This window comes from Mastomys coucha, unplaced genomic scaffold (assembly GCF_008632895.1).
Source record: "Mastomys coucha isolate ucsf_1 unplaced genomic scaffold, UCSF_Mcou_1 pScaffold13, whole genome shotgun sequence".
Classification (NCBI taxonomy): Eukaryota; Metazoa; Chordata; class Mammalia; order Rodentia; family Muridae; genus Mastomys; species Mastomys coucha.
Genome location: NW_022196895.1, coordinates 56,247,287 through 56,270,047, shown reverse-complemented (window position 1 = coordinate 56,270,047; position 22,761 = coordinate 56,247,287). Strand labels below are relative to the sequence as shown.

Genomic DNA, 22,761 nt, shown 5'->3' with positions numbered 1-22,761 from the left:
AGACAGGGTTTCTCAGTATAGCTCTGGCTGTCCTGGAACTCTGGACACATCTTTTGCATTTGAGAAGTGCTAACCCTTGAAAAATTTGATTTTCAGCGAAGTGGCTCCTTCAAAAACATATTTAAACTGGGGCTTTGTCCTACTGAACACTTTGACAGAAACGTCTACAGTTTTCTTGTGTAAGCACAGGGTGGTGCTGCACCCCTGTAGTACGAGGGCATGACATTATGCCTGGCTTCTATTTGTTGATTTTTTCCGCGTGGATTCTGAGGATCAACTCAGATCATCAGGCCTGCCTGTCAACCACTTGGGGCACGTTTGCACATCTGGGTTATGCAGTGCTGCCGATGAAAGGCGTGCTAGGCAAGCAGTCTACCGACAGAGCTACATTCCCGGCTCTCGAAATTCTTCTTTGATGTCTGTCCTAATACCAGGAAATCAAAAGGAAGAAATTGATCTCCACTAAGTCTTTTAGTCTGTCTCTAAAAGTGAGTGAATTCCTCTTTTCTCTGGGTTTTCATCATTTGCTAATACTGTTTTGCTCTTCAGCAAATGGACTTCCCAAGTATCTATTAGTGCCTAAGGGACCTTATATAAGCCTAAGAATAGACGCTGGACTTATTTCCCTGGAGGGCTTTGTATTTGTAGCCTTGCTTCTGCACCAGAAGTACAATTCTTACTCCTTAGTGATTAAATGCTAATACCAGTTGAATGGCACTTATTCAGGTATAAAAGTCTGAGGTGGCTTTGATTATAAAATAAATTTGCCCACTATATCCTGATAAAAAGAACAGAATCTTATTATTTTATTTTACTTTTTTTAAAATCTCTTCAGATAACAATATATTTAGGGACTCAGTAAACCCATTTATTCCTGAATTCTGAGGATCAAGTGATCAAGGTCATTAAGAGTATCTGTTTTCTGGTGGCACCCTCATCCTCCAATCTGCCCTGTGTGCCGCTCTCCTAAAGACAGCAGGAGCTGCCCTGCCATCTCTAGGGTTGATGTATGTGAGCCAAGGCTGAGGAGGCTGCCAGGAAACTGTATTCCAGGTTCTGGAATATTGCAGTCCTGGCTGTCTGTGGAAACCGAGTAAGTTTTCCACCAAAGAAACTTTGGTGTGTTGGATAGGTACTGTCAATTGGGTACAAACCTAGACATAGCTTGGAAGAAGGGTTTTTAATTGAGAAAATGCCTCCATCAGATTGGCCTGTAGGCAAGTCTGGGTGGGGGAGCAGCATTGTCTTGGTTAATGACTGATGTGGGAGAGCCACGCTCACTGTGGGAGGGGCACCCTTGGACAGGCGGTCGTGGGTTGTATAAAAAAGCAAACCGAGAAAGCCATGGAGAGAAAGCTAGCTCATAGCATTCCTTCATGTCTTCTCCTTCAGTTCCTGCCTCTAGGTCCCTGCCCTGCTTGAGTTCCTGCCTTGGCTTTCCTGAATGCTAGACTCTGACTGGGACTTGTAAGCCAAATAAACCCTTTCTTCTCCGAGTTTGCTTTTGAGGATGATGTTTACCATAGCAACAGAAAAGTAATAAGACACCGGGCGAGTCTGTTAAGGGGGCCGTTCAGGAGCCCTCTAATAATTGTTGATATCTAGAGTAGTGAAGAAAGAAAGAGACATCTTGAAACTTCATGGTCTTCTTTTTCTCCGTAAGACGTCAGGCCAGAGAAGCCATCCTAGACAGTTGAGTGTGCTGACTGCTGACGTGTTGACACATGTGACCCAATCACAGAAGGTTGTTCTCCAAAGTCCATCCCAGTACATGGCTCACTACCACCATCTTCCACTTGCAGATAGATGCAGCTGGGCAGGAGGAATACCCCGTTTTCCTCTGGCATACTTCATAGATATCAACTGATCCATTCTTGTGGATTGTTGTATCAGTCAAAGGTTTTGAAGTGACTACTGTTTTTCTGTGGCAAGTTGTTGGATGTGGTGGAGAAAATGCAATACATTAAAAAAAAAAAGACTTGTGTATGGAAAGGGTGACTAATTATAAAGAAGGGGAAGCTGGGGCAGAATCTGGGGATGCTCTTTTGGAATCCTCTGGTAAGAAAAAGGCGGCTGTTGATCATTTATTTAAAGGGAGGATTACAGGAGTGCCAGTGTGCGGCAGGATTTTCTCTGTCCAATTATATTACATTAATGTAGAGGAGGTCTGTGATTGGACAGGAAAAAGGAAAGTGGAGCTAAGAGTCGCAGGGTGAGAGGGAACTAAGAGAGTCTCAGGGGAGAGAAGAAGGAAGATGGCTGCGAACGTGAACCTGACTGATGTTTACCACCTACAAGTAGCTGTGGCATTGTAAGGTTAGATAATTGGGATTAAGCGTTTATCATTATCACTTGGCTCTAAAATTATTGTATTGGTTCTTGTAAATTGTGATATTATTGATTGGTTAATTAAGCTTTAAGAGTCTTGATTTTACCGAGTAATTGGGTATTGTGACAGTTTCATTTAGTTATTGGAATGTGGGATCGCCGACTATGTGGGTCTATGGCTAAGGAAGTAATAACAGCTCCTGGGACAAGCAAGCCAGATGCTGTGGGGGCTAGCTGGAGGGAGATGATGGCGCAGGAGCAGGGGAGCGTGGTCCAGATGCTGCGGGGGCTAGCTGGAGGGAGATGATGGCGCAGGAGCAGGGGAGCGTGGTCCAGATGCTTTGGGGGCTAGCTGAAGAGAGATGATGGCGCAGGAGCAGGGGAGCGTGGTCCAGATGCTGTGGGGGCTAGCTGGAGAGAATTGATAGCGCAGGAGCAGGGGAGCGTGGTCTGGCCCCGTGGAGAGTTGGTGGATTTCTTTTTAAATATTTCCCACAACACCAGTGTGCGTCAGTCAGTGTGATGCTTCTGTAGAGGGATGATAGTGGAGGCAGGAAGGATGGATGGGCTTTGTGAGGAAAGCCTTCATGCTCCATGACATCCAGATTCAGCCGCCAAACCCAAGGACTTGGGACTGAATTCCACCTGGAGAGCAAACTGTGGTTATCTTTGAAAGTAACTGTTCCTCCTTTTCCCTCTAACCTGAACAATGGCATTTGGGTTAGAGTTCCTTCCCTTTCAGATTATGTTAACATCTGGCTTTGTCCAAGTGAGTTCACTCCATTTGCAAATTGTATTTCACTTCACTAAAAAAATTACTTTTTGGGCTGGAGAGATGGCTCAGTGGTTAAGAGCACTGACTGCTCTTCCAAAGGTCCTGAGTTCAAATCCCAGCAACCACCTGGTGGTTCACAACCATCCTTAATGAGATCTGAGTCCCTCTTCTGGAGAGTCTGAAGACAGCTACAGTGTAATTACATATAATAAATAAATCTTTAAAAAAAAAAAAAGAAAAAAACTACCTTTTATTTATCATTATTCTTGTGTGTGTGTGACTTGGTGTACATGTGACTTGACATTGCGCAGAGGTCAGAGGACAACTTTTGGGAATTGATTCTCTCCCTCACTGTGGAATCTTATAACTCAGCTCAGGTCGTTCGGTTTGTGAAGGAAGGACCTTCACCTGCTACGCCACCTCACCAGCCCCATTTTCAGATTTTAAAAGAATCATATTTTAAATTTGTATATTTAATATCATGACCAAAAATGTTATCAGTGTAGATTTTTCAGTGTAGTTTGTTGTTTAATATAATTTGATGTCGAAATGCTGCATATTTTATATACTGTTAGCTACACTCCAATGCGTCAGTGTTTATTTCATTGTGCTGAGTGTGTAATTGTACAGAACATAGCTACAAACCTTAAAAATGTCTTATTTCAATTCGAACACTCAGTGCAAATAATCAAAATGAATGAAAAGAATAGTGCCTCACGCACATGGCAAAACATTCCTAAACAAACCCATCAGTATTCCAAAACGCGTAACCACCATTTGGTTTCCCTCCGGGGCTTACTAGGTGTATGTGATTTATTCTTGTTTTACCTGTCAGCAGTATGCTTCTATGATCATTTGCTTCTGACTAGAAAATGCCTTAGCAATCCTGAAATAGTCCTCTGTTTTAGCCCATGGATGTCTGCTTTTAGCTAAAATACTGAGAGACTGGGCTCTTAATTCTATCCCAGTTAAGAGTGCCACCAGACACTTGAGATGTCTTCCCCTGTTGAAGAATCCTTAGCTTCCAGCGTCCATCTTCAGGGTGGTAGGGTAGAGAGTGAATGCTATCTGGTTCGACTAAAGTAAAAGTTCTGTTAGTTTATGTCAGGAGGCAACTTATACTAGGCTAGAAGAGAATAACATTCTTTACTGTGTTGTAGAGTTTAACAGTTTTTTTCTCAAGGACAAGAACATACATTGATAAATATACTTCAAAGAGTAACATAGGACTCCAGGGATATGTAGCTTAGTAATATACTTGCCTAGCATGTGTGAGGTCCTGGATTCAGTCTCTACTACATACACTCACACAAAGGTAACATAAGAGAGAGCAAATTTAGTTCTTTTGGAAGATGGCTTGTCCCATTTTGTGTGATTAATATATAATGCTGTTCTGATATTATTAAGTTAATAAAGCCATATGGGACATATCAAACATAGCTGATTAATTCCAGTATCTCTGCTGCTTATAGATCATATGGTAGAGACTAAAATACCAAGCCCTTAGTAATTTATCTGTCCAGGAAGAAATCCCCAAAGTAGATGGCATATAAAAACACATTAACAATTATATCTTTCTAAATTCTGGAACTGATCTTGGGCATTGAGGGTTATTTTTATTTTTTGTGGTATTTGGATAAAATGCAGGGCAACTTGCTAGGCAAGTACTATGCTGTCAAACAATGCCTCTAGCCAGGAACTGAGCTTGGCAAGGCAACATAAAATAGTTTTCAGAAGAGAACAGTCACTACCATGAGATAGAAACCTAGATGCCTGGGAACAATGATTGGTTGCAGCTACGGTAACTATTAACAAGGCCAATGACACTCTATTATTAGATAAATGTACCTGAGGAGTAATTGTAAGAACTTCAATTATTTCTGAAATGAGTGACCTGGGCTGGTTTTTGTTGTTGGCATTTGTTTGTTTTAAATAATCAAAGGCAGGACAAAGTCGCCAGAGAGGCCTCAAATTTATTCCTATTTGATTGGATTACAAAGAATTTAAAGAATAGTCTTCACCATTTCTTGTAATAACAAAATGAATGCCACAGACCAATCTCTCTCTCTCTGCCTCTCTCTCTCTCTCTCTCTCTCTTTCTCTCTCTCTTCTTATTCCTTTCTTAATTTTTTATTTTTTGGAGACAGAGTCTCACTCTGTAGTCCAGGCTGCCTGGAAATGACTAGTAGCCCAGGCTGGCACCCAAATCTTAGCACTCTTCCTGCCTTAGCCTCCTGAGTGCAAAGGTCACAGGCATGAGTAACCATGCCAAGGTTCATCATTTTAGTACAGAGAAAAAATTCCTACTCTTTCATTAATATAGCAATTAAGAATAAAGGATACATTTCTCTTCCTTCCTCCCTCCCTCCTTCCTTCCCTCCCTCCCCCCCTCCCTCCCTCCCTCTCCCTCCCCTCCCTTCCTTCCTTCCTTCATTCCTTCTTTCCTTCCTTCCTTCCTTTCTTCTTTCTCTCCTTTCTTATTTTTGAGACAGGGTCTCTCTCTGTGTAACCCTGTTTGCCCAGGAACTAACTATGTGGACCAGGCTGGCCTTAAACTCACAGAGACCACTTACCTCTGCTGATATTATGGCGCACGCCTTTAATTCCAGCACTTGGGAGGCAGAGGCAGGCAGATTTCTGAGTCCAAGGCCAGCCTGGTCTACAGAGTGTGTTCCAGGACAGCCAGGGCTACACAGAGAAACCCTGCCTCGAAAAACAAAAACAAAAACAAAACAAAAAAGATGAGCACCACTAGGCCCACTAAGCGACTGAGTAGAAATACTAGCGTATTTCATTGTTTCAGATTCAGCATCTGCAGGGGCTGTAACCAATGTGAACAGAATTTTCTTTTTTCTCAAGCTTCTATAAGCCTCCCACTCAGTTTTTCTCTTTTACCATTCACATTCTGGCATATTCAGTGTCATTGATAACTCCAACCATACTCATCATATTTATAAATGTAATATTCATGTTTCAGTTCTTAGTATGGCCCAGTAATCTCTATAAAGCACAGCCCTTACCCAGTGTTTCCAGCTCCTGTTTCCTCACAGAGGTAGCTCTGGACAAGCAATGAGTATGAAGTATAGAACCATTAACTCGGCCAGCAAAAGTTAAAAGCAACCATTATAAAACTTCCTATGGTGACATGTCCCTTCTACAACGGATAAGATGATAAGATAGAAAAGCCACATTGATAAAACCCAAAGATTTTTCCATTCTCAAGAATACAAAAACAGCCGGGCAGTGGTTGCTCATGCCTTTAATCCCAGCACTTGGGAGGCAGAGGCAGGTGGATTTCTGAGTTCAAGGCCAGCCTGGTTTACAGAGTGAGTTCCAGGACAGTCAGGACTACACAGAGAAACCCTGTCTGGAAACACCAAAAAAAAAAAAAAAAAAAAAAAAAAAAAAAAAAAAAAAAGAATACAAAAACAATAAACAAAGATGTGTGTGTTTGTACATGTGTGCATGCATATGTATATGTATGACTGTGTATGTGCATGTGTGTATGCCTGTATGACTCTGTGTGTGTGTGTGTATACCTGTATGACTCTGTGTGTGTATGTGTGTGTGTATGTGTGTGTGTATGTGTGTGTGTATGTGTGTGTGTGTGCATGTGCTATGTGTGTTCAACAATGTTTTTGTATTCTTGATTCCTAAGACATAAATGAGTGGCTATGGCACATGGCTGGGGCTGGTGCAAGACACTCAGTGGCCTGCCAGGCATGTGTCCCACCTGCAGCAGTAGCCACTCTGATGTGCAGGTGTATGGTGGAGAGATGGGAGAGAAAGAGAAGCAGAGTGACTTGCACACTGTGATGAGAAGTAGAAGTGGAGACTCAAGGGTGGAGAGGAACAGCCTGATGGGAGTAGCCTACCCTGCCACTTGAGATGAAGTTGAAGTCCTGGCCTTGAGATGAAGTCCTTGAGATGAAGTTGAAGTGCTGCTACTAAGGGCCATCCATGTCTTGGTCTGTGTCTAACATGGTTCATATTATCACCAAAGACTATGTGGTTGTCCCTGGTCTGGGACTACGGTTGGTGTCCAAGGAATACACAAAGCTGGCCCTACCTCTTACTGTCTGCAGCACTCAAGTGAGCCGTGTACCTCACTGGGGCAGCACAGTAGAGCTGTTGTTAGGTTCCAGCGTGGGTCCCCCAGTCGAGAAGAAACAGGAGGGAGATCGCTGTAAATTACACGAGGTTTGTTATTGCCAGTATACTGGGTTTGTCCTGCATCCAGAGCAAAGGGGACGCTGACCAGGAACAAAAGCACACACACTTTTTATACCTTTCAGTACATAGGTTTACAGCATGAGTTGGTTATCTCTCATTGGTGGAGCCCATTGTCTTTTGTTCTCATTGACCTTTATGCCCCAGGTGAGGGGGGAGATACAGATTGCTCGTAGGAGGGGTGGGGGTGGGGATCCACCCTCCTAGGGACGTTTCCTGGAACTGGGCATTACTCCTCACAATTAGGGCATCTCCTGGGGACTGATGTTTGCTCAGTAAACCCTTCTGAAGCTCTGTCTTTAGGCTTAATGGACATTCCTTGCTCCTTGGCATTTTTATGAGGTATCCCTATTTGCTCAGTTTTTACACTGTCTCTGGTGGTGGGGCACTGGTAAGCCTGCCTGGAAGTCTGAGCTCAGGAGAGCTGGCTCTGCCCCATTGCCAGCTGTAGCATTGGATGAGCTAGCTGGGCCAGTGTTGGAGAGCTTACTCTGGAGAGCTGACCAGCTCAGCTACCACCCAGGCCCAGATCCAGGGCTTCGAGTTGACCCACCCAGCCTCTACCCCATCTATGAACGGCTGGAGCACGTGAAGGGGCTGGTCCTACAGATCCAGAGCTACAGGACCTTTATAACGCACAAAGGATATGTGAGGGGAGTGCCAGAGGATCCAGTATAGAGAGTGTAGCAGAAGCCAGAGGTCTGAATGAATCTTTATTCATAACTATCTCAGGCAGGATGCGTAGCTCCCATTTTACTGCTTTAGAATTGAAGAAAGCAAGACATTTATGATTCTTTAGCTAATGAGCAGCAGACTGCTGAGTGGAAAAGACACCAGATTGTTGGCTCCAGCCCTGGGTCTTACATGGCCTCAAGCCTTCAGTCATGGCATGACACATTCAGTTCCTAGTTGCCCACATGAAGAACCGCCCCCCTCAGCATCCTGTTCCAGTACTAAAGGAATACTCTGTATCATGATTCCCTCTAACAGAATTGGATTGCACTCGTTCTGAGGACCACACACCTTCTCGGTTGATCAAAAATGATGACTCTTAGAATTTTCCTCCAGTCCCTTTCCAATCCTTAATCCTTTGTTCTCCTGGCCCTGGGTCTAAGGCTTCTGGTAATGGCATGTCATTTCTGCTGACCTCATCTCTGAGTCAGAGGAAACCGGGTGTGTGTGGGGAGATAAAAGTCAAGGCTGATACCAGATCAAATGTCAGCCCGGGCAAGTCCTCGTGGTTCTATTATGCATTAGAAAAAAGAAGAAACTCCAGTTTTCAAGGCGCAGGTAGCCTCTGCCTGAGTACCTCGCCCTCCCTAAGAGTGAGATGGAAGGAAATGCTGTGGAATTAGAAGATGAATGGAAATCTGATGCAGTTTGCACCATTAATCCAAGGCAGAGACAGTCAGATCTCTGGAGGGCAGCTTGGTCTACGTAATGAGTTCCAGGACAACCAGGGCTTTCTAGGGAGACCCTATTTCAAAAATAAATAAGAGGAATGGATAAAAAGCCCTCCGACCCGTGGATCCTAGAGGACCATACAGCGGGCAGGGGGGAAGTAGGTCATTAACAGAGGGAGTGGCAATTCTCTCACCAGAATTCTAATGGGGTGTTGATCACCTTGAACTTTTCTTGTTATCACAAAATAAACAATGCGTGGAGGTGTGTTATGGCAGGCCACCAACTTGCTTCACACTGAGGCTTTTTAGTCTATCTTCACGAGAGGGCTAGTGCTACTATCCCAGCTTAACACAACAGGCAAACAAAGGGTCTTACTAAATCTTACACTCAGAACTCTGTACTGCCTGCATACAAACTACTGTTGGAAAAGAAAGGATCTTGGGACCTACTGTAGGCTAGCCCCTCTGTTTACCACACAGAGGGCGGAAGTCCCCCTCCCGGGAAACGAAATGACTTGTTTAAGGTTACAGGCTGAGTGTAATGCAAGGTGACCGCACAGTTCTGAGTGTCTCCAAGTTCCTTTCTTTACAGCCGCCCTGGGGAGGCTGGGAGGAGCGGAGTAGGCTTTGCGCAGAGGCTGGGGGGCTCAGTCTTTCCGGGGCGGTCCCCAGCGGCAGTGCATTCCAGAGTCGTCCGTGCGTGGCGCGCGGGGTGCTGAGCACGCATCCCAGCTGCTCCTGCGCGCTCCCGGGCTCGGAGTCCGAGCACGTTCTCTGCGCTAGCGGGGCTGAGGTTCCAGAGCTGGGGGTCGCTTGAAGATCCCTTGAGATCCTACGGACCCAGAAAAGCACCGGTTGCTGCTTGTAATCCCGACTGAGGATCGGGATCGGATCTGGGGTGAGTGAAATCGAAGGGTGTCTTTTGTGGGGCTCCAACCGAACGGAGCTCTCTCCAACTGAACGAAGCTCTCCGAGATTCTCGACCTGCCTTCGCGTTGCCCTCACCCGGGTGTCCTCTCCTGCCTTGCTACTTCGGAGTTTCTTTTCCTTACCTGGGTCCCTTACCCCTGCTCTCAGCCCTAAGTTCTAGCCACTTCGTGCCCACAGTCTTGGGCCTCTTAGCAGGCTGTGGCTTGGGTGGGTGAGCCCCGGCCCACTCTTAGATGGGTTTCTCTAGTGTTTGCCTGACTCTGCCGCTCCTGGCTCCCGGGCCGGGTGTGCCTGCTCAACTCCTGAGCCGGAGTGCGTCTGAGCACAGCGCAGGGTTTGGGCAGCACCAGAAACAACAGGTCATCAGAGTTTGGAATATCTGGAGTTGGTAGTTTGCCCTTAAGACTGCTGGGTTCTAGCCTAGGTAACAAGTATCTAGAGGCATCTAGTTAACTTCATCATCGTCTCTGTGAACTGTTTAGTCACTGTAGAATGGGAAGAACATCCTTTTCAGTCTTGAAGCAAATCTTGGAGAAGGACCTTTCTTCTAGGCCCCTTTCTTCGGGTTATCTGGTCTGTTAGAAATTAGTTTCTGCTTTACTGGTTCCCGTGCACCACTCAGCCTCTCTCCAATTCCTTGAGTGTGGGGACAGTCCATCTGTTCTCATCCCTGAGGCACGCCCAGGACCTGGCACAGAGTCTGTTAGATAGTAGGCGCTCAGGACAGTTTACCCAGTAAAAGACGGAAGGTGTGAACCATCCAGATCTGTGCTAATGTTGGGGACTTTTCTGATCGAACCCTCTGAATGGGCTTTTATGCAGCCCCACTTGCTGTTTTTCTGTGATTAGCAGCGTCCTGTGGCTGCGTCTCTGGTCTGTGGGCAGACCGTGAAAATACTTAAAACTGTTCAAAGTCCGGGACTGCTGTGTAGAAGTGCTGTCATTCACCTCTGAGAGATCTGAGATCTCTGCTGTGATCTGCTGAGCGGCTCCGTTGGGTAAACAGTCTGAGGGAACGGAATGCCTCCCTAGGATGGGATGGAAAGAGCAGTTTTCTGGGGACCAGGAGATCTCAGAGTTATGACTGGCGCATTTCCCTTCTCTGTGGTCAGCCGTTCTCATCTGTAAAATGAGGAACTGGGGTGTGATGGATGCCTATTGGTGTGTGGTAACCACAGCATGTGTTCTTTAGGTTGTGTAAGACATGACTTTCTGCATGCAGCAAGAAAGTCCAGCTGGGTTTTAGGCTATTACAGACTTCTCTGGTGAGAAGTGAAAAAGCCGCAGTGTTTCTCTGCTCCAACCATCCTGGGGTTGTGAGTCACACCGTAGGGCAACATGTCACGCTATACGGAATCTCTGAAGCTGACCCCTTAGGACCTCAGAACTTTTTGGGTCTGTTGCACAAAAAAGCCTGGGGGTTTCCCCTCCTTCCCTAAAAGGGCGAGATAACCATCCATGTAAGGCTGTGTGAGGGGTCAGAGACACAAACCAAAGTACAAGCTGGCTGGGTCAGAGGCTGGACCCCAGCTGGTGACAGTAAGGGTCCTTCCCAGCTGTGTTCTGATCTCGTCTTAAAATCTGTTTCCTCTGAATGGATTAAAACATACAAATGAAACAGGGCCTTTGGTTTGCTTGGTCTTACAGGGGTCTTACTTCAAGTTCAATGTAAAAAGATAGATACCAGTAAACTCCCACCCCTATGCTTTATAGGAGGGTGGTGGTTTGAATAAGAGCGGCCCCCATAGGCTCATACATTTGAATGCTTAGTCACCTGGGAGTGGAACTGTTTGCAAAGGGTTAGAAGGATTAGGAGGCATGGCCTTATTGGAGTAGGTGTGGCCTTGTTGGAGGAAGTGTGTCACTTGGGGTGGGCTTTAAGATTTCTAAAGGACAGGCTTAGCGAGTCTATCTCTGCCTGCCGCCTACAGATCAGGATATAAAGCTCCCAGCTAACACTTCAGCAGCATGCCTCTCTGCCTCCCACCATGCTGACCATGGACTAACCCTCCAAAACGGTAAGCCAGCCCCCAATTAATGGCTTTTTTGGATAAGAGTTGCCTTGATCATATAGTATCTGTTCACAATAGTACAACAGTAACTAAGACACCCTGCGGTCCCAGGCCCCTAGCCTGGTCACACGTTCTGAGTGATAGAATAATAATCCTGCTTGGCGTCAATTGGTTCAGGCTTCCTGTGATCCAGGCATAATTCTCAGCTTTTACACATATTCTTTCACTTAGTCTCTACTGTGATTCTATTAGGGAAGGACTCTCATTCCTTCCATTTAACAGTTGAGCACATTGAGCTCTGGAGAAAAATAAGTCATCCATAGTCACACAGGATGTGGCCCGGTGCAGTGTGATACTGATACTAGACAGTCTGGCCTCAACACTTGGCCTTCAAACTTCTCCAAGTCCTGTAGAAACAGGGATCAACTCTTGCGTTAGCTGCAGGATGACATGGTAGAAGTTACGTGAGACTTCACTGGCACGTAAACTTGTGGATCACGTAGGGACTCTCAACACCTTGAAGTTCTTTTTGGAGGTAGAAGGTGAACCTCAAGAAAGACCGGGATATTCAAGGCTAAATGCAGAGTAGCCAGGAGGGGGAAACAGATCAGAATTAGAAGCGCCTGCATATCAGATAAAGGCAAGCCTGATTTAAAATGCATACTTACAATTTTGGTTATAGATAGATATAGCGTCGTTATCCATTGATTTGTATTCTGATTGGCTGACTGGATATGACCCACTGTACAGGATCAAGGAAGGGGAGCAGCGGAGGAGGAGGAGAAGGAGAGAAAAGAAAACTGTATTTCCTGAATTAGTTTGAATCAATAAGGGCCAGTTTCTGCTGCTATTCCTGCCCCCTGCCCCAGGCAGACATTGCTCATCAGCCTGTCGTACTTCACCTTCTCAGGGTCCCAAATCCTTAACTTCTTTCTTGGTCTCCTAGACTTCACTTAATGGCTCTGAGGAAGATCAAGGAAGTAACCAGTGGCAATACCAGAACCCTGTCTGTCACCATTGAAGACAGAACGGGGCTTTTGAAATCATGACCCTTTTTTCTTTTATTTTTAAAATGTAAAAAGCGCTGGACTTCTATTGGGTTACAGAAGGAAGGTTGTTTTCATGCAAGTGTGTTCTATGGTATTGTGAGCACTTCTCCTCCCCCCAACCCCTCCCTCCTCCCATCTCTTTTCTATGTTCTCTTAGGCAGTTTTGCCCCTACTTCTGTGCCATGGGTACACATACAACGTCTAAAGTCTCGTGTACACACATGACAGAAAGTGTGCCATTTTTTGTCTTGAAAACATTTTGTTGTTATTTATTTGTATATGTGTTTGTACACGTGAATTGGGGTGTCTTGGAGCTAGAGGTATAGGTGGTTTTGAGCGGCCTGATGTGGGTGCTGGGAACTGACCTCAGGTCGTCTGCAAGAGCTCCAAGTTCATCTGCTGAGTCGTGTCTCCAGCCCCTGGTATTGATCGTCCTGAGATTGGATTAATTCACTTCATATGATTTTCTCCAGTGACATCCATACTCTACTATTTATTTAACTCCTTTTTCTGAATTTTTATTAATGATCTTCAACCATAGAGCATCCTGGGGATGGGGCGGAGCTGTGTGTAGAGCATCCTGGGGATGGGGAGGAGCTGTGTGTAGAGCATCCTGGGGATGGGGCGGAGCTCTGTGTAAGAGCATCCTGGGGATGGGGCGGAGCTGTGTGTAGAGCATCCTGGGGATGGGGCGGAGCTGTGTGTAAGAGCATCCTGGGGATGGGGCGGAGCTGTGTGTAAGAGCATCCTGGGGGATGGGGCGGAGCTGTGTGTAGAGCATCCTGGGGATGGGGTGGAGCTGTGTGTAGAGCATCCTGGGGATGGGGCGGAGCTGCGTGTAGAGCATCCTGGGGATGGGGCGGAGCTGTGTGAGTAGAGCATCCTGGGGATGGGGCGGAGCTGTGTGTGTAGAGCATCCTGGGGATGGGGCGGAGCTGTGTGTGTAGAGCATCCTGGGGATGGGGCGAAGCTGTGTGGGCGGCCTAATGGCAGCAGCGTGTACTGCCAATTTCCTCCGAGAGCAGGCCAGACCCTCAGAATTTATCTTTGTTTCTAGTTTTTGACTGAAACCAAAACTGAGGTATAATCAGAAAGAGAAACTTACTTAGGATCTACTCGTGCACCATTAATAATTTGCCATATTTAGGGCTGGGGAGAGAGCTCCCGGGGAAGCGTTCCATGAGGGCTTAGGTTTGATTCCCAGAGCATGTGGAAAAGGCCGGCAGGGTGGAGCGAGCTTATAATTTCAGCACTGGGGAGGTGGAGACCGGTGGATCCTTGAGGTCTGCTGGCATGTGCACACATTGTCATGCATAGTTACAAACCTGTGCACATGCATTAAAAATAAAATAGAAAGCAGGGCTGGCCAGATGGTTCAGCTGGTAAAGGCGTTTGCCATGACTGTCTGATGACCTGAGTTTGATTCTAGGAACCCCTGGTGGAAGGAGAGGACAGAGTCCCCAAAGCTGCCTTTTACCCACACATGTGTGCTGTACTGTGGCATGCACAGTCCCCCCCAACAATAAATAAAAATGTAAAGAATTAGTAACCCCCCCCAAAAAAAAAACCCAAACAAACAAACCAAACCTCCAAATCTTTCAAATCCAGTTCATGGGACTTAGATGTGGCAGCCTTGGACACTTTATTTCAGTGACTGATAATAGGTCAGCATCTGCCATGAGAGTATGAGAGTGAAGTCAGACACCGTCGGGTCGTCGTTCTGGAGACTCCAGGGTAGGAACATTTCCCTCCTTGAGTCATTGGCAGAATTCATTCCCTTTGGTTGTGGGCCCAAGGGCACCATTTTCTTTTGAGCTGCAGAGGGCCAGCCCCTGCTCCGGACGGTACTGCAGCCTTTGGCTGTCAGCCGCCTTTCTCTTCATTCAAACCAACAATGAATCAGTAAGTCCCTTCTCACCCAGTGGTTCTCAACCTGTGGGTCGGGACCTTTTGGGGAGTTGATCGACCCTTTCACTGGGGTCACATATCAGATATCCTGCCTACCAGATGTTTACATCAAAAATCTCAACAGTAGCAAAATTACAGTTATTTTATGGTGGTGGTGGTGGCTCCACAACATGAGGAACTGGTGGCGCATGCCTTAAATCCCAGCACTTGGGAGGCAGAGGTAGGCAGATTTCTGAGTTCAAGACTAGCCTGGTCTACAGAGTGAGTTCCAGGACAGCCAGGGCTATACAGAGAAACCCTGTCTTGCAAAAAAAACCAAAAAAAAAAAAAAAAAAAAAAAAAAGGAATTTTTAAAAAAAATTTATTTATTTATTTTATGTATATGAGTATACTGTAGCTGTCTTCAGACACACCAGAAGAGGGCACCATTGCAGATGGTTGTGAACCACCATGTGGGTGCTGGGAATTGAAATCAGGACCTTTGGAAGAGCAGTCAGTGCTCTTAACTGTTGAGCCATCTCTCCAGCCTGAACCACCCTTTTCTAACCTTCTGATTCATTTTTAAAGGGTTCCTGTGATACGCTGGGCCCACCTGGATATTCTAGGATGCCCTCCCATATCAATGCCCTGCAGATGAACCACATCTTCAGACTCTCTTGCCTTTGTTCTCATGGTCCCACCCTGTGAGTCATGATTCCTTTTCAAGGGGACCAAAGACATTGAAATCTTTTGGGAGAGGGGCATTTATCTGCATGCCGCACATGTGAAACATTCTTTGGGAAGGTGGCTGGTTTAGTATTACACAGTGAGGCAGAGGCTTAGCACCCCCATCCTGTGCTCTACCTCTGTCACAGAGGCCCCACATCCATGGAGAGACAGACCCCTTTGTCAGCTGGCACACAGCAGTACTCAAGTCCCTGGCAAGCAATGTCCTGTGGTCCCGCCTTAAAGAGGTGTTGTGGATTTGGCTGTGTTTTCTCTTCTGCTGCCTCGCTCTTGGTTTCTGAAACTGCGATTGGCCGGTCAAATGCAGTCTACATTCAGTCTCCAAGGGCTCTGGCTGCTGTTCTGATGTCTGAAATAAATATCCTGTGTTTTTCCATTTTCTAGCCACAGAGGAGCAGAAACCCAAGCCACGAGCAGGTCTGTAGCCCGTTAGGAATTTTGGAGAAGTAGGGTCAGTCTGGGTGAGACAGGAACACAGTGCCCCTTCAGGATCTCGGAACATTAGAGAAAGGTTTCAGATTTGACTCATGTCACACTTTTGATATTTTGTGTGCTTCATTCCTCCCTTCCTTTGGCTCTTTTATTTGGAACACATTTTCCTGGCGGAATGATTATGCCAGGCTGGCAAATGTTTGAGGCTAACTGTTACACAATGGGGAGGGAGCTGCCAGTTCCAGGACTTCCTAGGTGGCTGGGACGTCCTCATGCTGGACATGGAATGGGAAAGGCTCTTCTTTCACCAGCCTCCCTATCCTTTTCTGAGAGCAGAGAAAGGCTTACACTGTGGGTACCATCCATCCGTGCCTCCCTACTGTTGTAAACGGAGTTAAACTAGAATTTATGCCCATCAGTCCAAGCCCGTTGACAAGAGGAAATCCTAGAGGACTTGATTCTAAAAGGCTGGCCAGTTAGGTATAGGGTGGACTGGGAGAGAAAGGAGCCCCCATAGTCCTTGAAATTACAGCCCAGAAAATGATGAAATCAGAGGCTGAATTTTATTTTGGTCCATATTGGATGGCTGTTGAGACTCCTGCAGGAGTCAGGTTTCTTTTTGGAGCTCTTCTGCTAATTAAGTTCCATGGGTTGGGACCAAATGTGACATACCTAGTTTCCCATTCGATTCCCTCTTCAGTCTTACATTATTGATCCCATGATGTGCTGGGCGTTGTCCTAGATGTTGGAGATGCGGCAATAGACAAAACATAGGTTTTTCCATTCTCATGAGCTTTCCTTTGGGGAGATCAAAGGGATAAGGCTTTAAGCCTGTTAGGTATAAAAGCCAAAAAAATTCAACCAGGGCTGAACAAGCTGAGGTTGGATTGTGAAGCCTGCATACGGGGTCTAGGAATGTGGATCAGTTGGTAGAGGGGTTGTCTTCCATACTCGAGTCCTGGGTTCAAGCTCCAGTACCTCATACACTAGGAACAGAGTGGAACATGCCTGTAATCCTAGCACTCAGGAGGCAGGTGAAGGCAGAAGGATGACCTTGAAAAAGACCTGGGAGTTTGAGAGCAACCTACTCTGAGACCCTGTTCCACATAAACAAAAGAGAGCTGCTGGGATGGTTCAGCTGTTTGTTGGGCAAGACTTGGCAATCTGAGTTCAGTTCCTGGAACCCGTGGAAGGTGGAAGGAGAGAACAGACTCCACAAATTTGTCCATTGAACTCTATGTGATTACTGTGGGACATGTGCCCCATTACTGTGTGTGTTTGTATGTGTGCACCCACACCAACCAACCAACCAACCAACCAGCCAACCAGCCAGCCAGCCAACCAACCAACCAACCAACCAGCCAACCAACCAGCCTCTTGGTTGAAATCGTGTGAAATAAAATAAAATTATGAGATAAAAGAAATAAAAAATAATATAATGAGATAGAAGAATGGCTAGTGAGTGTCAGTGGTATTTTAATAGTGTGAGTCTAGAAGAACTTTGGGACATTTCAGCAGATTGAACCAGCATTTGAAGGTAGTGGTGATAACCCTTTTTTTTTTTTTTGGTTTTTCGAGACAGGGTTTCTCTCTGTAGCCCTGGCTGTCCTGGAACGCTCTCTATAGACCAGGCTGGCCTCGAACTCAGAAATCCACCTGCCTCTGCCTCCCAAGTGCTGGGATTAAAGATGTACACCACCACTGCCCGGGGTGATAACCCTTCTTCATAGTTAGGTTGCCTTCTTTATTTTAGACACTGCATCCTTTCTTGACACTTGCAACAGCTCTTTTTGAGGATAGAGACTCAGAGAGTGGTCCTGTAAGAGGCATGGTGCTGGTGAATCTTTGTACTGTTGTTCCCTGGTTCACTTTCTGTTCTGTTTTTTTTTTTTCTTTTTTTTTCTTTTAGAACAGGGTCTGTACATAGCCCTGACTGTCCTGGAAGTCACTATATAGACCAGATTAGTCAAAGACTCACAGATCCACCTGCCTCTGCCTCCGAGGATTAGAGGCCTGCACCACTATGCCTGGCCATCATTTTTTCTGAAAGATATTTGGAGTCACACATCTTCAGCCACTTGCAGTAGCAGTGACTCAGAGCTGTCTTCTCTCAGCCCTATGTCTGGTGGATATGAAACAGCTGCCCCACTGCGCAGGGCTCTGGCCGAGCTGGATGAACACCACACCTGCAGGATGCCACCTGCCTCTATCTGCTTTTTTTCTTGCTGTGGGGTAATTAAGCTAGCCTGCTAGCAGGAAGTAATTTCTTTTATTGCCTCCTTCCTAGGCCAGGTCCTTGGTGGTAAAACCAGTTGGAGAACCACTGGCAACCTCTCAAAAGCTAGTTCTTCCCTTCAGTTCAGAGGTGAAGAAGGGTCAGCTGCTTCAGTAGAAGGTCAAAGCTTGGGACAGACCACGAAAAGCTATCAAACTTAGCACTGTGGTTGCCTCCTCAGGGTTCAGATCAGTTTTAGACCGCCATTGCCCCTAGCTAGTGTTAGGGCTTCTGACCTCTTTGTAAAGAGTCTCTCCTGCCCCACCCCGATTTCTGTGTTCATTTGATTAGGTCAATTCTGTGAAGCCGTAAGTGCTCGCGTTTGTCAGCGTTCTGTTACCACCACACCCGAGATAATCAACGTATAAAAAGAAAAGAATTGTTTTTGGCTCATAGTTCTGGAGTTCAACATCGTGGCCAGGTCTCCAAGACATGGCACGCGACGGTGTGGTGGGGACGGAAGCTGCTCGCTTCATGGCAGGTGGGAGACATTTTGTTAGCATTCCTTCTAGGCTCCGCCCCACAGTTACCTGGCAACAGCCAGTTATGCCTCTGTTACTATGAAAGGCGCTGTTTGCCCCCTTCTCGCTCCTTGCTCTCTTACTCTCTTATTCTCTGCCCCTTCTCTCCCTGATTCTTTTTTCCCTCTTTCACCCTCTCTCTCCACGTCTTCCTGGCCAGCCTCTCCTCTCTCCTTCCCGCCCCCCTCTCTCCTCGCTTCTCAACTCCCCTCCCCATGCCCTAAATAAACTTTATTCCATACTACATCTATGACTGGTACCTCAGGGGGAAGGGATGCCTCAAAATGGGCCCGCAGAGGCACCCTCTTTCCACCTTACCATACCACGCTCTACCAAACACATCCTGGCTGTTTCTTTTTTATAAAATATAACAGATTTTAGGAAAGGGTACAGAGAAGAGGTCTGGGGACTCTGTCCCTTCATGGCCACTCTTTCAACGGATCAGAAGACCTCTCACTGGGTCCCACCTCATAATGTTTCCATCACTTCTCTGTAGCACCAGGGCATTTTAGGTTCCACGATAGTGTTGGTTTATGCTCACTAGATCATTTGGCTTCCACAACACCACAGAGAAGGCGTAAGTGTCATGTCCTACTCCTTCTGCAAGTGCAACTGCTGCCAAGAGAGCAACAGCTATCTCATTTATCCACATGTCTAATCCTACTCCTTGGTCTCCAGTATTAGTCATAGTACCACCACTAGTTATCCAATTAGGTTGACTGGCTGACTGTATCCGTTTCATACTTGGACCAGAGAAATAGGTCAGTTTATTAACTGTGCTGGTTGATGTAAAAAAAAAAAAACATCACTTTGGATCGTTATCTGTCTTAGTTGGCTTTATAGTGCTATAACAAAGTATTCGAAGCTGCTTTGGTTGAAAAAGAAGTTTATTTGCATCACTGTTCTAGGGGTTTGAGAACGTGACACTGGCTTCTGACGAGGGCCTCATGTTTAAAGTAGAAAGGGAGATGCGTGTACCAACATGCTAATAAGCATGTGGTATATGACCTTGCTGTGTAATAACCTGGTTTCATGGTAACAAAAACTCTGTGAGGCGGGCCTAATCACTCCAAGGTGGTGTCCCCCGACCTCACTTATTAACCTGCCGCCAGGCATCCCCTCCTCTCAGTGCTGTTCCACTGTTCCACTTCAGAGGCAGACTAGGTCCGAGCCGCAGCACCATCTTGTCAGCCTTGTTCATAAAGTAGAAGTTCTTTGCAAGGCTGGGATGCTAATGGAGTTTAGCTGAAGGAGGGGAGGATGTTTGCTCAGGTTAATGGTTCTTCACAGACAGGAATTTCCAATCATGATAAGAATTAATATTTGTAGAGCGCTTACTCTGTGAGAACAGTGTTAATGTGCTGTGGGCGGTTATCTCAGATAAATTCTCTTAATCCCGACGCAGATTACTTTCCCCCATATTTGGTTTTGCTTTCAGCTGAGTAAACTGGAGATGAGGAAGTTCAATAAGCTTACTTAAGGTTGCTTAGCCAGAAAGTGCTGGGCCCACACTTCAGCACAGGCTGCCTTGGCCCCAGAGCCTGGGCTTTAACACTCGTCCGCAGTCTTAAGAGTGGAGCAAAGGGTCCTGCATTCTTTGGTTTTTAAAAAGTACTCCTTGCACTTGGAAGAGTTCCCATAGCTCCATCTAAACAGAAGACCTTCCGGCTTTGTTGAGTTCAAAGTGTTTATTCAGTGTCTACCGAGTAGACGGGATGTTCTGTGTCAGAGAAGCTATGTTAGGCCAGAGCTGAAACCCAGGCAAGCTGTCTGCGCCTCTCCTCCTGGTGCCTTGTCTGTAGTCACTGACTCTCCCCTCTCTTCCCGTGCCCTTGGAAGAATCTCTTACTCTAAGCAAGATTCTCTTGTCTCTCCTCTCTCCTCTGATGTTCTTATTTTCAGTGAAGAATAAGTAACTTTAGTAGATTTATATTTGGGCCCTAAGCCAAAGGGCTGAGCCCAGTGTGGGACTGCAAACACCAAGGGTTCTCACCTAGCACTTCTTTTGTTTTGTTTGCGGTCTGTGCGTATTTGATCCTAGTAAGCCACCTTCCTTCCTGTCTGTGGCATTGCTGGGGCTTCTATGCCTTAGGCAGCCTGCCCCAGCCAACTTCCAGGTGAGAAGGGAGGTTAAGAAACTTGATGGATATGTCTACATCACAGGGCCCGCGTCTACAGGGAACATCAGGAGGAAACAGTGTAAGGGCCAGAATTCTAGGAAGTTGGTTGTGTGTGAAATAGTTCGTCTTAGTCATTGTTCTATTGCTGTGAAGAGACACCATGACCAAGGCAACTTATAAAAGAAGGCATTTAACTGGGGCCTTGCTTACAGTTTCAGAGAGTAAGTTCATGATCGTGGTGGAGAGTGTGACGGCAGGTAGGCAGGCAGGCAGGCTGGCAGGCAGGGTGCTGGAGCAGTAGCTGAGAGCTTACATCTTATCTGCAAGATGGAGGCAGCCAGAATGAGACTGGGCCATGCACAGGCTTTTGAAACCTCAAAGCCCACCTCCAGTGACGTACCTCCTACAAAAAAGTCACACCACTTAGTCCTTCCTCAACAGGCCACCAACAGGGAACCAGATATTCAAATATATTAGGGGACATCCTCATTCCAACTACCAGTCTCTATGGTTGCACAATTAACCGGAGGTGGTGGTGGCAGTGCATGGTGGCAGTGCATGCCTTTAATACCATTACTCGGGAGGCAGAGACAATTGCATCTTTGTGAGTTCAAGGATAGCAAGAGCTACATAAAGAAGGGCTACATTAAAAAAAAAAAAGAAGGCAACTATTGACTATTGGAAGTAGGAGAATTTGCCTCTCCTATGTGTTCATCGTTGCTTGTCCAAGGCAAAGTGGCTAGCCTTGAAACCAACAACAAAAACAGACTCCGTAGGTTGCATTTATGTATATTTGTGTATACACACACACACACACACACACACACACACACACACATACTGTGTGAGTCATGTACTCTGGTGACTTCCTGTGACCTTTCCCCAGTGAATAAAGATTTCTAGGAACCAATCACGGGACAAGGAGTAGGCAGGACTTCCGGGTCGGAGAGGGGAAGAGGAGAGGTAGGAGAAGGGGCAAGGGTCTTGCTTTTGGAAGGAGATTAGGTAGAGGTCAAAATGTAGGTAGCGGAGACCCCGGTTAAGGTGGCGGATCTGTTACTGGAGGATTTAACTTAAAGAGTGGCTTACTAATTAGGATGCTGGTTGCTGCGCCCAGTGATTGTGTTACCTGTTCATTCTGAACTATGTTTGTGTGGCGTTTTCCTTCGCGAGGCGACTGAACTGAGTTCCAGAGAGAAAGGTGCGGCGGCAAAGCATGGGGTTTGTGAGAAGTGCACCCCAAAAGGCCGTGGGAATTTGGAAGTGTGGGAGTGGCGTGGCAGTGACCCGACATGGGAACTTAGTGAGGAGGGTGGAGAGATTTCGGAGCTCCAGGTCAGAGAGGCTGCCGAGGTGAGAACAGGCTGTGGCCAGCCAGCCTACTGGCACACTACTGGTGAAGTGTGGATTGATTTTTTAAATATTTATATATATGTCTCTCTCTCTATATATATACATATACATACATATATGTATTTAACAGTAATAAAGATATATATGTACACATATATGTATGTAGCAAGTAATTAAAGATATAGCAATGATAATAAAAGAGAAAGGCTATCGACTTGAAAATGGGGGACATGGGAGGGATTCAAGGGAGTGTAGCTAGCTGGAAGGGGCTGTGTGGAAGAAAACAAGTGGGAAAGTAATGTAATTCTATTTTGGTTAAACAGGTTTACAAAAACAAAAAACAAAGAGAATTGTGCAGGTCGTGCGTGGTGTCACGTACCCTTAATCTCAGCACTCAGGAGGGAGAGAGGTGGTGGATCTCTGAGTTTGAGGCCAACCTAGTAAGACAAAACAGTTTGGCTCTTTCCTTGTTTATCTCAGGTTGTTCAACCTCCATGGTCTCCAGCAGCCTCTGTTCTCGAGGTTCCCCAGCTCCTGTCATACAAAAGATGGCAGAGGGACAGGTAACACACACAGAGTGTGTATAATCCCACTACTCTGGAGGCAGAGGCAGGCAGATCTCTGCCAATTCAAGGCCAGCCTGGTCTACAGAGTGAGTTCCAGGACAGCCAGCGCTACACAGAGAAACCCTGTCTTGAA

The 22,761-nt window shown here is 46.3% G+C and overlaps 1 protein-coding gene across 4 annotated transcripts in view; it reads left to right on the top strand.

Annotated features, from left to right (window-relative positions):
* The first annotated feature begins 138 nt into the window (after window positions 1-138).
* Smim3 (small integral membrane protein 3) overlaps window positions 139-22,761 on the top strand; it is a 38,891-nt gene continuing 16,268 nt past the window's right edge. Inside the window, exon 1 of one of the 4 annotated variants that reach the window (XM_031365761.1) lies at window positions 139-488. The gene's annotated coding sequence lies outside the window, so the exon portion shown is untranslated. Of the gene's footprint in view, window positions 489-9,030; window positions 9,635-11,558; window positions 11,685-17,746; window positions 18,550-22,761 lie in introns of those variants that run through there. The other 3 variants (XM_031365757.1, XM_031365760.1, XM_031365759.1) reach the window with 3 other exon arrangements.